At 46.0% G+C, this 16,451-nt stretch overlaps 1 protein-coding gene across 2 annotated transcripts in view; it reads right to left on the minus strand.

Moving 5' to 3' along the window:
* The window catches only part of LOC137311332 (HEPACAM family member 2-like), a 110,616-nt gene that overhangs the window by 33,347 nt on the left and 60,818 nt on the right, over positions 1-16,451 (minus strand). The gene's annotated exons all lie outside the window — the stretch shown is intronic.

Genomic DNA, 16,451 nt, shown 5'->3' on the forward strand with positions numbered 1-16,451 from the left:
TACAGGCAATGGACTCTTTTTAAAGTGCAGTCACTGTTGTCATGTAGACAAATGTAGCAGCCAATTTGTGCACAACAAGATCCCACAAACATCATCTGATTTGGTGATGTTGGTTGAGCAATAAATGTTGACCAAGAAACCAGAAGAACTCTCTGCTTACAGGCCTAACGTCGGTGGTGGGGAAACTTTTAGAGACAATAATCCTGGGCAAAATTAGTTGGCACTTGGAAAAGTCTGGGCTAATAAATGAAAGTCAGCACGGATTTGTTAAAGGAAAATGATGTTTGACTAACTTGATTGAGTTCTTTGATGAAGTAACGGAGAGGGTTGATGAGGGTAGTGTGGTTGATGTTGTGTATGTGGACTTTCAAAAGGTATTTGATAAAGTACCACATAATAGACTGGTTAGCAAAATTAAAGCCCATGGGATTAAAGGGACAGAGGCAGTGTGGATATTAAATTGGCCAAAGGACAGAAAGCAGAGAGTAGCGGTGAATGGTTGTTTTTCAGACTGGAGGGTGTGGTATTCCCCAGGGGTCAGTATTAGGACCACTGCTCTTTTTGATATATATTAATGATCTGGACTTGGGTATAAAGGGTATAATTTCAAAGTTTGCAGATGACACAAAACTCGGAAATGCAGTAAACAATGTGGAGGATAGTAACAGACTTCAGGAGGACAGAGACAGACTGGTGAAATGGGCAGACACTCCCCAACCAGCGGAAATAATTTCTTTCTATCTACACTTAATATCTTGAAGACTTGGATCAAATCAACCCGTAACCTTCTAAATTCCAAGGAACACAACCCTAGTTTGTGTAATCTCTCCTCGTAATTTAACCCTTGGAGTCCAGGTATCATTCTAGTAAATCTGCGCTGTACTCCCTCCAAGGCCAATATATCCTTCCTAAGGTGAAGCGCCCAGAACTGAAAACAGCACTCCAGGTGGGCTCTAACCAGGGCTTTGTATAGCTGTAGCATAACTTCTACCCCCTTGTATTCTAGCCCTCTAGATATAAAGGCCAGCAGCATTCCATTAGCCTTTTTGATTATTTTCTGTACCTGTCCGTGACATTTTAATGATCGATGTACATGGGCCCCTAAGTCTCTTTGGACCTCCATTGTTTCGAGCTTTTCACCATTTAGAAAGTACTCTGGTCTATCCTTTTTAGGTCCAAAGTGGGTGACCTCACACTTGCCTACACTGAGATCCATTTGCCACAGTTTTGCCCATTCACTTGATCTATTAATGACTCTGTAATTTTATGCTTCCATCGACACTGCTTACAATGCTGCCTATCTTTGTGACATCTGCAGACTTTGATGTGTGGCTCTCTATCACGTCATTTAAGTTAATAAATACAGTGAATAGTTGAGGCCCCAACGCAGATCCCTGGGGACACCACTGGTCACATCCTGCCTATTTTAAAACCTGCCCATTATCCCTACACTCTGTCTCCTGCCGCTCAGCCAATTTCCTAACCAGGTCAATAATTTGCCCTCAATTCCACGAACTTCAACTTCAGCTAATAGCCTCTTATGAGGGATTTTATCGAATGCCTTCTAGAAGTCCATATAAACAACATCCATACACATTCCCCTGTCCATTATTTTAATCACCTCTTCAAAAAATTCAATCAGGTTCGTCAAGCATGACCTACCCTTTACAAATCCATGCTGGCTCTCTCTGATCAGCTGAAAATTTTCAAGGTGTTCAGTCTATCCTTAGTTACAGACTCTAGTGATTTCCCGACAACAGATGTTAGGCTAACTGGTCTATAATTCCGTGGTTTCCCTCTCTCATCTTTCTTAAATAGCGGAGTGACATGTGCAATTTTCCAATCTAAAGGAACGATTCCTGAAGTGAGAGAACTTTGGAAGATTATAGTTAGGGCATCTGCATTGTCCTGACCTACTTCCTTTAAAATCCTGGGATGGAAACCTTCCGGTCCTGGGGATCTGACACTCTTTAATGCCATTATTTTCTTCATTACTGTTAATTTGCTTACATTAATTATGGTGAGTCCCCGTCCCTGATTCAAAATTAGTTTTCTTGGGGTGTCCAGCATGCTATCTCTTCCTCTACTGTAAATACTGACGCAAAATCCTGGAACTCCCTTCTTAACAGCACTGTGGGAGAACCTTCACCACACGGACTGCAGCGGTTCAAGAAGGCAGCTCACCATCACCTTCTCAAGGGCAATTAGGGATGGGCAATAAATGCCGGCCTCGCCAGCGACGCCCACATCCCATGAACGAACAAAAAAAAAGTAATCATTTAACATGTCTGCTATTTCCTTAATTTCATTTATAATATCCCCATTATCAGTTTTTAAGGGGCCCACATCGCTCTTGACCACCCTCTTTTTCCTAATATAAACTTGCAGAATGGGTAGGTAATTGGCAAATTAATTTCAATACAGGTAAGTGTGAGGTGGTGCATTTTGGTAGGAGTAAGGAGGCCACATACTGCTTGGACAATAAGAGTCTAAATGGGATAGAAGAGCAGGGGGATTGGGGGGTACAGATACACAAATCACTAAAAGTAGCAACATGTTTAGTAAGGTCATAAAAAAGGCAAATCAAGCACTGGGGTTCATTTCTAGAGGGATAGAATTGAAAAGCAGAGAAGTTATGTTAAACTTGTATAGAACCTTGGTTAGACCACACTTGGAGTACTGTGCACAGTTCTGGTCTCCATATTGTAAAAAGGATATATATTGGAGAAGGTGCAAAAAAGATTCACAAGGATGATACCAGAACTGAAAAGATATACTTATCAGGAAAGGCTGAACAGGCTGGGGCTCTTTTCTCTAGAAAAGAGAAGGCTGAGGGGTGACCTAATGGACGTCCTTAAGATAATGCTAGGGTTTGATAGGGTAGATGTAGAGAAGATGTTTTGGCTTGTGGGGGAGTCCAAAGCTAGAGGCCAGAAATAGAAAATAGTCACTAATAAATGCAATATTTCAGGAGAAACTTCTTTACCCAGAGAGTGGTTAGAATGTGGAACTTGCTACCACAAGGAGTAGTTGAGGCAAATAGCATAGATCCATTAAAGGGGAAGCTTGATAAGCACAGGAGGGGGAAAGGAATAGAAGGATATCCTGATAGGGTGAGATAAAGTAGGGAGGGAGGAAGTTCCTGTGGAGCATAAACACCGGCATGGAGCAGTTGGGCCGAATGGCCTGTTTCTGTGCTGTAGTTTCACTATAACTTGATGTGTCTTACTATCTTGATTCAGGAATTGTCCCAATGCTTTGGTAAATTGCCAATGTCACTTCACTATTTAAGAAGGGTAGAAGAGAGAAACTAGGAAATTCTAGGCCTATTGGTCTAATGTCTGTTGTGGGGAAGTTACTAGAATCTGTTACTAGGGACAGAGTGACTGAGCACTTGGACAGAGAGAGCTGGCGTGGATTTATAAAGGGTAAATCAAATCTAACCTTTTGCAATTTTTTGAGGTCACTAACGTGGTAGATAAGGGAGTGTCTATTGATGTTATTTATATGAACTTCTAGAAGGCATTCGATAAGGTGGCGCACAAACAACTATTAATAAAAATGAGAGAGCATGGAATTGGAGGCAGCCAATTGATATGGGTAGCGAATTGGTTAGGAGATAGGAGAGAGAGAGTAGGGATAATGGGCATGTACTCAAATTGGCAGGATGTGACTAGTGGTATCCCCCAGAGATCTGTACTGGAGCCTCAGATTTACATTATATTTATAAATGACTTATAAGATAAATTCAGTAACATTTGTAGAAGTCATATGATTAGATGTCACATGGTCAGGTGTCATATGGTCAAAACATCACGTGATTAAACCTCCAGGAATGCCTCCAACCATAGTTGGCAACCCTAGTCCCACCATGGCCTACATGTGACTCCAGTCCCACCCGTTCCAGTCCAGCCTACACATAGCTCCTGTCCCAACCATTCCAGTCTGGCCTACACGTGACTCCCGTTCCAGTCTGGCCCACACATGACTCCTGTCCCACCCGTTCCAATCTGGCCTACATGTGACTCCCGTCCCACCCGTTCCAATCTGGCCCACACATGACTCCCGTCCCACCCGTTCCAATCTGGCCTACAGGTGACTCCCATTCCACCCGTTCCAGTCTGGCCCACATATGACTCCTGTCCCAACCATTCCAGTCTGGCCTACACGTGACTCCCGTTCCAGTCTGGCCCACACATGACTCCTGTCCCACCCGTTCCAGTCTGGCCCACATATGACTCCTGTCCCAACCATTCCAGTCTGGCCGACACGTGACTCCCGTTCCAGTCTGGCCCACACATGACTCCTGTCCCACCCGTTCCAGTCTGGCCCACATATGACTCTCATCCCTCCCGTTCCAATCTGGCCTACACATGACTCCTGTCCCACCCATTCCAATCTGGCCTACACTTGACTCCCGTCCCATCCATTCCAATCTGGCCTACACTTGACTCCCGTCCCATCCATTCCAATCTGGCCTACACTTGACTCCCGTCCCATCCATTCCAATCTGGCCTGCACTTGACTCCCGTCCCACCTGTTCCAGTCTGGCCCACACATGACTCCCGTCCAACCCGTTCCAGTCTGGCCCACACATGACTCCCGTCCAACCTGTTCCAGTCTGGCCCACGCATGACTCCCGTCCCATCCGTTCCAATCTGGCCTACACATGACTCCTGTTGCACCCATTCCAGTCTGGCCTACACATGACTCCCGTCCAACCCGTTCCAGTCTGGCCCACACATGACTCCCGTCCAACCCGTTCCAATCTGGCCCACGCATGACTCCTGTTCCACCCATTCCAGTCTGGCCCACACATGACTCCCATCCCACCCATTCCAGTCTGGCCCACACATGACTCCCATCCCACCCGTTCCATTCTGGCCAAACGGCCCCTCGAACCTGCTCCGCCATTCAATAAGATCATGGCTGATCTTCAACCTCAACTCCACTTTCCTGCCTGATCCCCATAATCCCTTGATTCCCTTGGAGCCAAAAATCTATCGATCTCAGCCTTGAATATACTCAACGACTCAGCATCACAGCCCACTGGGTAGAGAATTCCAAAGATTCACAACCCTCTGAGTGAAGAAATTTTTCCTCGTCTCAGTCCTAAATGGCCGACCTCTTATCCTGAGACTATGCCCCCTAGTTCTAGACCCTCCAGCCAGGGGAAACAGCCTCTCAGCATCTATTTTGTCAAGCCCTCTAAGAATCTTGCATGTTTCAACAAGATCACCTCTCATTCTTCTAAACTCCAGAGATTATTGGTCCATACTACTCAATCTCTCCTCATAGGACAACCCTCTCATCCCAGGAATCAATCTAATGAACCTTTGTTGCATTGCCTCTAAGGCAAGTATATCCTTCCTTAGGTAAGGAAACCAAAACTGTACACAGTACTCCAGTTGTGGTCTAACCAAAGCCCCGAACAATTGCAGCAAGACTTCCTTATGCTTGTACTCCAACCCCCTTGCAATAAAGGCCAACATGCCATTTGCCTTCCTAATTGCTTGCTGTACCTGCATGTTAACTTTCTGTGTTTCATGTACAAGGACACCCAAATCCCTCTGAACACCAACATTTAATAGTTTCTCACCATTTAAAAAATATTCTGTTTTTCTATTCTTTCTACCAAAGTGAATAACCTCACATTTCCCGACAGCTGTGTCCTCCTCACAGCTTACTTTCTCACCTAGCTTTGCATCGTCAGCAAACTTGGATACATTACACTCGGTCTCTTCATCTAAGTCATTAATATAGATTGTAAATAGCTGAGGCCCAAGCACTGATCCTTGCAGCACCCCACTAGTTACAGCCTGACAACCTGAGAATGACCTGTTTATTCCTACGCTCTCTTTTCTGTCCGTTAACCAATCCTCTATCCATGCTAATATATTACCCCAAATCCCATGAGCCCTTATCTTGTTAAACAATCTTTTATGTGGCACCTTATTGAATGCCACTTGAAAATCCAAATATACGACATCCACTGGTTCCCCTTTATCTATCCTGCTAGTTACATCCTCAAAAACTCTAATAAATTTGTCAAACACAATTTCCCTTTCATAAAACCATGTTGACTCTGCCTAATCATATTATGATTTTCTAAGTGCCCTGTTACCACTTCCTTAATAATGGATTCCAGCATTTTCCCGACGACTGATGTCAGGCTAACTGGCCTGTAATTCCCTGTTTTCAGGCTAACTGGCCTGTAGTTCCCTGTTTTCTCTCTCCCTCCTTTCTTGAACAGCGGGGTAATATTTTGTACTCTGTTAATAAAGCCCAGGATCCCGTATGCTTTTTTTTAACAGCCTTCTCAACTTGTCCTGCCACCTTCAAAGATTTGTGTACATAAACCCCCAGGTCTCTCTGTTTCTGCACCCCCTTTAAAATTGTACCATTTAGTTTATATTGCCTCTCCTCATTCTTCCTACCAAAATGTATCACTTCACATTTCACTGCGTTAAATTTCATCCTGCCATGTGTCTGCCCATTTCACCAGTCTGTCTCTGTCCTCCTGAAGTCTGTTACTATCCGCCTCACTATTTACTACATTTCCGAGTTTCGTGTCATCTGCAAACTTTGAAATTATACCCTCTATACCCAAGTCCAGGTTATTGATATATATCAAAAAGAGCAGTGATCCTATTACTGACCCGTGGGGAACACCACTGTATACTTCGCTCCAGTCTGAAATACAACCGTTCACCACAACTATAGAACCATAGAAAAGATACAGCACAGAAGGGGGCCATTCGGCCCATCGTGTCCGCGCCGGCTCGAAGAACAACCAGGTGCCCAACTCTCTGCTTTCTGTCTCTCTGCCAATTTTGTATCCACGCTGCCTCTGTCCCTTTAATCCCATGGGCTTTAATTTTACTAACAAGTCTATTATGTGGCACTTTATCAAATGCCTTGTGAAAGTCCATATACACAACATTAACCACACTACCCTCATCAACCCTCTCCATTACTTCATCAAAGAACTCAATCAAGTTCGCCAAACATGATTTTCTTTACTTTAGAGTGGTTAGAGTTCTTGGATTAGGGACCATAAAAGAGATCTGCTCAAGGAAGCATTGGGCGTGGCCGAGGTACTAAATGAGGACTTTCCATCTGTCTTTACCAAGGAAGAAGATGCTGCCAGAGTCTCAGTAAAGGAAGATATAGTTAAGATACTGGATGGGCTAAAAATTGAGAAAGAAGAGCTACTAGAAAGGCTAGTTGTACGTAAAGTAGATAAGTCACCCAGTCCGGATGGGATGCATCCTAGGATGCTGAGGGAAGTAAGGGTGGAAATTGCGGAGCTGCTGGCCATAATCTTCCAAACATCCTTAGATACGGGGGTGGTGCCAGAGGACTGGAGAATTGCAAATGTTACACCGTTGTTCAAAAAAGGGTGTAAGGATAAACCCATGGACTACAGGCCAGTCAGTTTAACCTCAGTGGTGGGGAAACTTTTGGAAACGATAATCCGGGACATAATTAACAGTCACTTGGACGAGTGTGGATTAATTAGGGAAAGCCAGTACGGATTCGTTAAAGGCAAATCGTGTTTAACCAACTTGATAGAGTTTTTTGATGAGGTAACAGAGAGGGTTGATGAGGGCAATGCAGCTGATGTGGTGTATATGGATTTTCAAAAAGCGTTTGATAAAGTGCCACATGGTAGGCTTGCTACTAAGATTGCGGCCCATGGAATAAAGGGGGCAATAGCAACATGGATACAGAATTGGCCAAATGACAAGAGATTAGTGGTGAATGGTTGTTTTTCGGACTGGAGGGAGGTGTACAGTGGTGTTCCCCAGGGGTCGGTGCTGGGACCACTGCTTTTCTTGATATATATTAATGATTTGGACTTGGGAGTATAGGGCACAATTTCAAAATTTGCGGATGACACAAAACTTGGAAGGGTAGTGAACAGTGAGGAGGATAGTGATAGACTTCAAGAGGATATAGACAGGCTGGTGGAATGGGCGGACACGTGGCAGATGAAGTTTAACATGGAAAAATGCAAAGTGATGCATTTCGGTAGGAAAAATGAGGAGCGGCAATATAAACTAGAGGGCACAACTCTAAAAGGGGTACAGGAACAGAGAGATCTGGGGGTATATGTGCACAAATCATTGAAGGTGGCAGGGCAGGTTAAGAAAGCGGTTAAAAAAACATACTGGATCCTGGGCTTTATAAATAAACACATAGCGTACAAAAGTATGGAAGTCATGATGAACGTTTATAAAACACTGGTTCGGCCACAACTGGAGTATTGTGTCCAGTTCTGGGCACCGCACTTTAGGAAGGATGTGAAGGCCTTAGAGAGGGTGTAGAAGAGATTTACTAGAATGATTCCAGGGATGAGGGACTTCAGTTACGTGGATAGACTGGAGAAGCTGGGGTTGTTCTCCTTGGAACAGAGAAGGTTGAGAGGAGATTTGATCGAGGTTCAAAATCATGAAGGATCCAGACAGAGTAGATAGAGAGAAACTGTTCCCATTGGCGGAAGGGTCAAGAACCAGAGGACATAGATTTAAGGTGACTGGCAAAAGAACCAAAGGTGACATGAGGAAAAACTTTTTTACACAGCAAGTGGTTAGGATCTGGAATGCACTGCCCGAGGGGGTGATGGAGGCAGATTCAATCATGGCCTTCAAAAGGGAACTGGATAAGTAATTGAAATGAAAAAATGTGCAGGGCTACAGGGAAAGGGCGGGGCAGTGGGACTAACTGGATTGCTTTTTCATAGAGTCGAAGCAGACTCGAGGGGCCGAATGGCCTCCTTCCGTGCTGTAACCTTCTATGATTCTATGATTTTCCTTTAACAAATCCGTACTGATTAGCTTATACTTTTCCAAGTTCCAATTAATTTTGTCCCGGATTATTGAATCTAAAAATTTCCCCACCATCGATGTTAGGCTGACTTGCCTGTAATTGCCCCTTTTTTAACAGGGGTGTGACATTTGCAATCCTCCAGTCCTCTGGCTGCAAGTCCCATATCTAAGGAGGATTGGAAGATTTTGGCCAGAGCCTCCACAATTTCCACCCTTACTTCCCTCAGTAACCCAGGATGGATCCCATCTGGACTGTGTGACTTTTCTACTGTGAGTACTGCCAATCTTTTATGTACCTCCTCTTTATCTATTTTTATCCTGTCCAATATCGCTACCACTTCCTCCTTTACAACTACAATGGCAGCATCCTCTCTAGTGAAGACAGATGTGAAGTATTCATTTAGTACCTCAGCCATGCCCTCTGCCTCCACAAGAAGATCAAGAAGATCTTCTTCCTTTGATTACTCTTTTATTATTTATATATTTATAAAAGATGTTTGAGTTCCTTTTTATGTTAGTCACGAATCTATTCTAATAATCTACTCTCTTTGCCCCTCTTATTCCTTTTTTTGATCTCCTCTGTACGTTCTGTATTCAGCCTGGTTCTCTACTGTATTATGAACCTTACATTTGTCCTAAGCCTCCATTCTCTGTTTCATTTTAATCTCTGTATCTTTAGTCATCCAGGGAGTTCTAGCTTTGGATGCCCTTCCTTTCCCCCGTAGGAATGTGTCTATTCTGTCATTCACATTTAAAGGATAAATTAAAACCTTCTGCTGCAGAGGTCAGGAATCCGAGCTGGAAGCTTCCTGATCTCCTGGCTCGACTCCACACTGAGGATCGGCCTCTGGTTGTGATCAATCTGAACTACACTGGTGACAGCAGGAAGTGCGGGCTGGAGTTTCACACATTATCACTCCCACCAGCAGACTAACCTCAAGCAATTTCTTCGCACAGACTTAAACCTCAAACTGCCAGAAACACACCAGGTAAATACGGAGAAAACAAGAGCTAGCAAAACAGGAACTGAATTATAAACTTAGATCCCACCATCAAACCGCTTGTGGTATTAAGAACTTGAACTATTTTATCAAACTCAGCACCCTTTCTGACCTCTGACTCTGGGTTCTATGATCTGTCAATGCCCTAACGCCAGAGCTGTACCCGGGCCCTGTTCAGTACTGTGATACTGAGGAAATTATACCTTTCAATGTTAACTTCCCCCCATGGCTGGATGTGAAGTGGGTCATATCGTGCAAGGACTGAGCCCTGGAGCCACTCGTATTGTCCCCATTAATTGGCATCAAGCACAAGTTGCTGATACTAACAGACTTTGGGAATCGACTTTAAGACTTATCCACCAATGAGCTAACAGCCTGAACAAACGAGAGAGCAAGCAATATGGGCGTGAGGACCAATCACCACGATCACAATCAGACAAAATAAGATAATGTCTCGAGTCTTCACTGAGTGTCTGTATCCAGTAGGTCAAGTGACATCACAAATTCTCGACTAGTCCCTCTGCAGCAAACAGCCACAAGTCTGATATTTTGAGGGTCAGTTTCTGAGTTTGTGAAACAGAGACCCCCTCAAGCTTTCAGGAAAAGCCGGCAAAATAGACCCATTGTTTTAATTTAAAAATGACAAATCAATTCAATAATAACTTTCCCCAGCCATTATTACACTAGCTCTGTATTTGCTGAGAAACAGTGTGAGGAACAGTGTGAGAGCAAAGAGCAACAGTGTGAGAGCAACAATGTGAGAGGAACATTGTGAGAGGAACAGTGAGTGAGGAACAGTGAGTGAGGAACAGTGTGTGAGGAACAGTGAGTGAGGAACAGTGAGTGAGGAACAGTGAGTGAGGAACAGTGAGTTAGGAACAGTGAGTGAGGAACAGTGAGTGAGGAACAGTGTGAGAGGAACAGTGTGAGAGGAACAGTGAGTGAGGAACAGTGTGAGAGGAACAGTGTGTGAGGAACAGTGAGTGAGGAACAGTGAGTGAGGAACAGTGAGTGAGGAACAGTGTGAGAGGAACAGTGAGTGAGGAACAGTGAGTGAGGAACAGTGTGAGAGGAACAGTGTGTGAGGAACAGTGAGTGAGGAACAGTGAGTGAGGAACAGTGAGTGAGGAACAGTGTGAGAGGAACAGTGTGAGAGGAACAGTGAGTGAGGAACAGTGTGAGAGGAACAGTGTGTGAGGAACAGTGAGTGAGGAACAGTGAGTGAGGAACAGTGAGTGAGGAACAGTGAGTGAGGAACAGTGTGAGAGGAACAGTGAGTGAGGAACAGTGTGAGAGGAACAGTGTGTGAGGAACAGTGAGTGAGGAACAGTGAGTGAGGAACAGTGTGAGAGGAACAGTGAGTGAGGAACAGTGTGAGAGGAACAGTGAGTGAGGAACAGTGAGTGAGGAACAGTGAGTGAGGAACAGTGTGAGAGGAACAGTGAGTGAGGAACAGTGTGTGAGGAACAGTGAGTGAGGAACAGTGAGTGAGGAACAGTGTGAGAGGAACAGTGAGTGAGGAACAGTGTGAGAGGAACAGTGTGTGAGGAACAGTGTGTGAGGAACAGTGTGAGAGGAACAGTGAGTGAGGAACAGTGAGTGAGGAACAGTGAGTGAGGAACAGTGTGTGAGGAACAGTGTGAGAGGAACAGTGTGAGAGGAACAGTGAGTGAGGAACAGTGAGTGAGGAACAGTGAGTGAGGAACAGTGTGAGAGGAACAGTGAGTGAGGAACAGTGAGTGAGGAACAGTGTGAGAGGAACAGTGAGTGAGGAACAGTGTGTGAGGAACAGTGTGAGAGGAACAGTGAGTGAGGAACAGTGAGTGAGGAACAATGTGAGAGGAACAGTGAGTGAGGAACAGTGTGAGAGGAACAGTGAGTGAGGAACATTGTGAGAGGAACAGTGAGTGAGGAACAGTGTGAGAGGAACAGTGTGAGAGGAGCAGTGTGTGAGGAACAATGTGAGAGGAACAGTGTGAGAGGAACAGTGTGAGAGGAACAGTGTGTGAGGAACAGTGTGAGAGGAACAGTGAGTGAGGAACAGTGTGAGAGGAACAGTGTGAGAGGAACAGTGTGTGAGGAACAGTGTGAGAGGAACAGTGAGTGAGGAACAGTGTGAGAGGAACAGTGTGAGAGGAACAGTGAGTGAGGAACAGTGTGTGAGGAACAGTGTGTGAGGAACAGTGTGTGAGGAACAGTGTGAGAGGAACAGTGTGTGAGGAACAGTGTGTGAGGAACAATGTGAGAGGAACAGTGTGAGAGGAACAGTGTGTGAGGAACAGTGTGAGAGGAACAGTGAGTGAGGAAGAGTGTGAGAGGAACAGTGTGAGAGGAACAGTGTGAGAGGAACAGTGTGTGAGAGGAACAGTGTGAGAGGAACAGTGAGTGAGGAACAGTGTGAGAGGAACAATGTGAGAGGAACAGTGTGAGAGGAACAGTGAGTGAGGAAGAGTGTGAGAGGAACAGTGTGAGAGGAACAGTGTGAGAGGAACAGTGTGAGAGGAACAGTGTGTGAGGAACAGTGAGTGAGGAACAGTGTGAGAGGAACAGTGTGAGAGGAACAGTGTGAGAGGAACAGTGTGTGAGGAACAGTGAGTGAGGAACAGTGTGAGAGGAACAGTGTGAGAGGAACAGTGTGTGAGGAACAGTGTGAGAGGAACAGTGTGTGAGGAAGAGTGTGAGAGGAACAGTGTGTGAGGAACAGTGTGAGAGGAACAGTGTGAGAGGAACAGTGTGTGAGGAACAGTGAGTGAGGAACAGTGTGTGAGAGGAACAGTGTGAGAGGAACAGTGAGTGAGGAAGAGTGTGAGAGGAACAGTGTGTGAGGAACAGTGTGAGAGGAACAGTGTGAGAGGAACAATGTGAGAGGAACAGTGTGAGAGGAACAGTGAGTGAGGAAGAGTGTGAGAGGAACAGTGTGTGAGGAACAGTGTGAGAGGAACAGTGTGAGAGGAACAGTGTGTGAGGAACAGTGTGAGAGGAACAGTGTGAGAGGAACAGTGTGTGAGGAACAGTGCCTGAGGAACAGTGTGAGAGGAACAGTGTGAGAGGAACAGTGTGAGAGGAACAGTGTGAGAGGAACAGTGTGAGAGGAACAGTGTGTGAGGAACAGTGTGAGAGGAACAGTATGTGAGGAACAATGTGTGAGGAACAGTGTGAGAGGAACAGTGTGTGAGGAACAGTGCGAGAGGAACAGTGTGAGAGGAACAGTGTGTGAGGAACAGTGTGAGAGGAACAGTGTGAGAGGAACAGTGTGTGAGGAACAGTGTGAGAGGAACAGTGTGAGAGGAACAGTGTGAGAGGAACAGTGTGTGAGGAACAGTGTGAGAGGAACAGTGCGAGAGGAACAGTGTGAGAGGAACAGTGTGTGAGGAACAATGTGTGAGGAACAGTGTGAGAGGAACAGTGTGTGAGGAACAGTGTGAGAGGAACAGTGTGTGAGGAACAGTGTGAGAGGAACAGTGTGAGAGGAACAGTGTGAGAGGAACAGTGTGAGAGGAACAGTGAGTGAGGAACAGTGTGAGAGGAACAGTGAGTGAGGAACAGTGTGAGAGGAACAGTGTGAGAGGAACAGTGTGAGAGGAACAGTATGAGAGGAACAGTGTGTGAGGAACAGTGTGTGAGGAACAGTGTGAGAGGAACAGTGTGTGAGGAACAGTGTGTGAGGAACAGTGTGAGAGGAACAGTGACTGTGAGAGGAACAGTGTGAGCGGAACACTGTGAGAGGAACAGTGTGTGAGGAACAGTGTGTGAGGAACAGTGTGAGAGGAACAGTGTGTGAGGAACAGTGACTGTGAGAGGAACAGTGTGAGAGGAACAGTGTGTGAGGAACAGTGTGAGAGGAACAGTGTGAGAGGAACAGTGTGAGAGGAACAGTGTGAGAGGAACAGTGTGAGAGGAACAGTGTGAGAGGAACAGTGTGTGAGGAACAGTGAATGAGGAACAGTGAGTGAGGAACAGTGTGAGAGGAACAGTGAGTGAGGAACAGTGTGTGAGGAACAGTGTGTGAGGAACAGTGTGAGAGGAACAGTGTGTGAGGAACAGTGTGAGAGGAACAGTATGAGAGGAACAGTGTGTGGGGAACAGTGTGAGAGGAACAGTGTGAGAGGAACAGTGTGAGAGGAACATTGAGTGAGGAACAGTGTGAGAGGAACAGTGACTGAGGAACAGTGTGAGAGGAACAGTGTGAGAGGAACAGTGAGTGAGGAACAGTGTGAGAGGAACAGTGTGTGAGGAACAGTGTGTGAGGAACAGTGTGAGAGGAACAGTGTGTGAGGAACAGTGTGAGAGGAACAGTGTGTGAGGAACAGTGTGAGAGGAACAGTGTGAGAGGAACAGTGTGAGAGGAACAGTGAGTGAGGAACAGTGTGAGAGGAACAGTGACTGAGGAACAGTGTGAGAGGAACAGTGTGAGAGGAACAGTGAGTGAGGAACAGTGTGAGAGGAACAATGTGTGAGGAACAGTGTGTGAGGAACAGTGTGAGAGGAACAGTGTGTGAGGAACAGTGTGAGAGGAACAGTGTGAGAGGAACAGTGTGAGAGGAACAGTGAGTGAGGAACAGTGTGAGAGGAACAGTGAGTGAGGAACAGTGTGAGAGGAACAGTGTGTGAGGAACAGTGTGTGAGGAACAGTGTGAGAGGAACAGTGTGAGAGGAACAGTGTGTGAGGAACAGTGTGTGAGGAACAGTGTGAGAGGAACAGTGTGTGAGGAACAGTGTGAGAGGAACAGTGTGAGAGGAACAGTGAGTGAGGAACAGTGTGAGAGGAACAGTGTGAGAGGAACAGTGTGAGAGGAACAGTGTGAGAGGAACAGTGAGTGAGGAACAGTGTGAGAGGAACAGTGTGAGAGGAACAGTGAGTGAGGAACAGTGTGAGAGGAACAGTGTGTGAGGAACAGTTTGAGAGGAACAGTGTGAGAGGAACAGTGTGAGAGGAACAGTGTGAGAGGAACAGTGTGATAGGAACAGTGAGTGACGAACAGTGTGAGAGGAACAGTGTGTGAGGAACAGTGTGAGAGGAACAGTGTGTGAGGAACAATGTGAGAGGAACAGTGTGTGAGGAACAGTGTGAGAGGAACAGTGTGTGAGGAACAGTGTGATAGGAACAGTGAGTGAGGAACAGTGTGAGAGGAACAGTGTGTGAGGAACAATGTGAGAGGAACAGTGTGTGAGGAACAGTGAGTGAGGAACAGTGTGTGAGGAACAGTGTGTGAGGAACAGTGAGTGAGGAACAGTGTGTGAGGAACAGTGTGTGAGGAACAGTGTGAGAGGAACAGTGTGTGAGGAACAGTGAGTGAGGAACAGTGTGTGAGGAACAGTGTGTGAGGAACAGTGTGAGAGGAACAGTTTGTGAGGAACAGTGTGAGAGGAACATTGTGAGAGGAACAGTGTGTGAGGAACAGTGAATGAGGAACAGTGTGTGAGGAACAGTGTGTGAGGAACAGTGTGTGAGGAACAGTGTGTGAGGAACAGTGAGTGAGGAACAGTGTGTGAGGAACAGTGTGTGAGGAACAGTGTGAGAGGAACAGTTTGTGAGGAACAGTGTGAGAGGAACAGTGTGAGAGGAACAGTGTGTGAGGAACAGTGAATGAGGAACAGTGAGTGAGGAACAGTGTGAGAGGAACAGTGAGTGAGGAACAGTGTGAGAGGAACAGTGTGTGAGGAACAGTGAGTGAGGAACAGTGTGTGAGGAACAGTGAGTGATGAACAGTGTGTGAGGAACAGTGTGAGAGGAACAGTGTGTGAGGAACAGTGTGAGAGGAACAGTGTGAGAGGAACAGTGTGAGAGGAACAGTGTGTGAGGAACAGTGTGAGAGGAACAGTGACTGAGGAACAGTGTGAGAGGAACAGTGTGAGAGGAACAGTGAGTGAGGAACAGTGTGAGAGGAACAGTGAGTGAGGAACAGTGTGAGAGGAACAGTGTGAGAGGAACAGTGTGAGAGGAACAATGTGAGAGGAACAGTGTGAGAGGAACAGTGTGAGAGGAACAGTGTGTGAGGAACAGTGTGAGAGGAACAGTGACTGAGGAACAGTGAGTGAGGAAGAGTGTGAGAGGAACAGTGTGTGAGGAACAGTGTGAGAGGAACAGTGTGTGAGGAACAGTGTGAGAGGAACAGTGTGAGAGGAACAGTGTGAGAGGAACAGTGAGTGAGGAACAGTGTGAGAGGAACAGTGACTGAGGAACAGTGTGAGAGGAACAGTGTGAGAGGAACAGTGAGTGAGGAACAGTGTGAGAGGAACAATGTGTGAGGAACAGTGTGTGAGTAACAGTGTGAGAGGAACAGTGTGAGAGGAACAGTGTGAGAGGAACAGTGTGAGAGGAACAGTGTGAGAGGAACAGTGTGAGAGGAACAGTGTGAGAGGAACAGTGACTGAGGAACAGTGTGAGAGGAACAGTGTGAGAGGAACAGTGAGTGAGGAACAGTGTGAGAGGAACAATGTGTGAGGAACAGTGTGTGAGGAACAGTGTGAGAGGAACAGTGTGTGAGGAACAGTGTGAGAGGAGCAGTGTGAGAGGAACAGTGTGAGAGGAACAGTGTGAGAGGAACAGTGAGTGAGGAACAGTGTGAGAGGAACAGTGAGTGAGGAACAGTGTGAGAGGAACAGTGTGTGAGGAACA

The sequence above is a fragment of the Heptranchias perlo genome, unplaced genomic scaffold (genome assembly GCF_035084215.1).
Source record: "Heptranchias perlo isolate sHepPer1 unplaced genomic scaffold, sHepPer1.hap1 HAP1_SCAFFOLD_328, whole genome shotgun sequence".
Lineage (NCBI taxonomy): Eukaryota > Metazoa > Chordata > Chondrichthyes > Hexanchiformes > Hexanchidae > Heptranchias > Heptranchias perlo.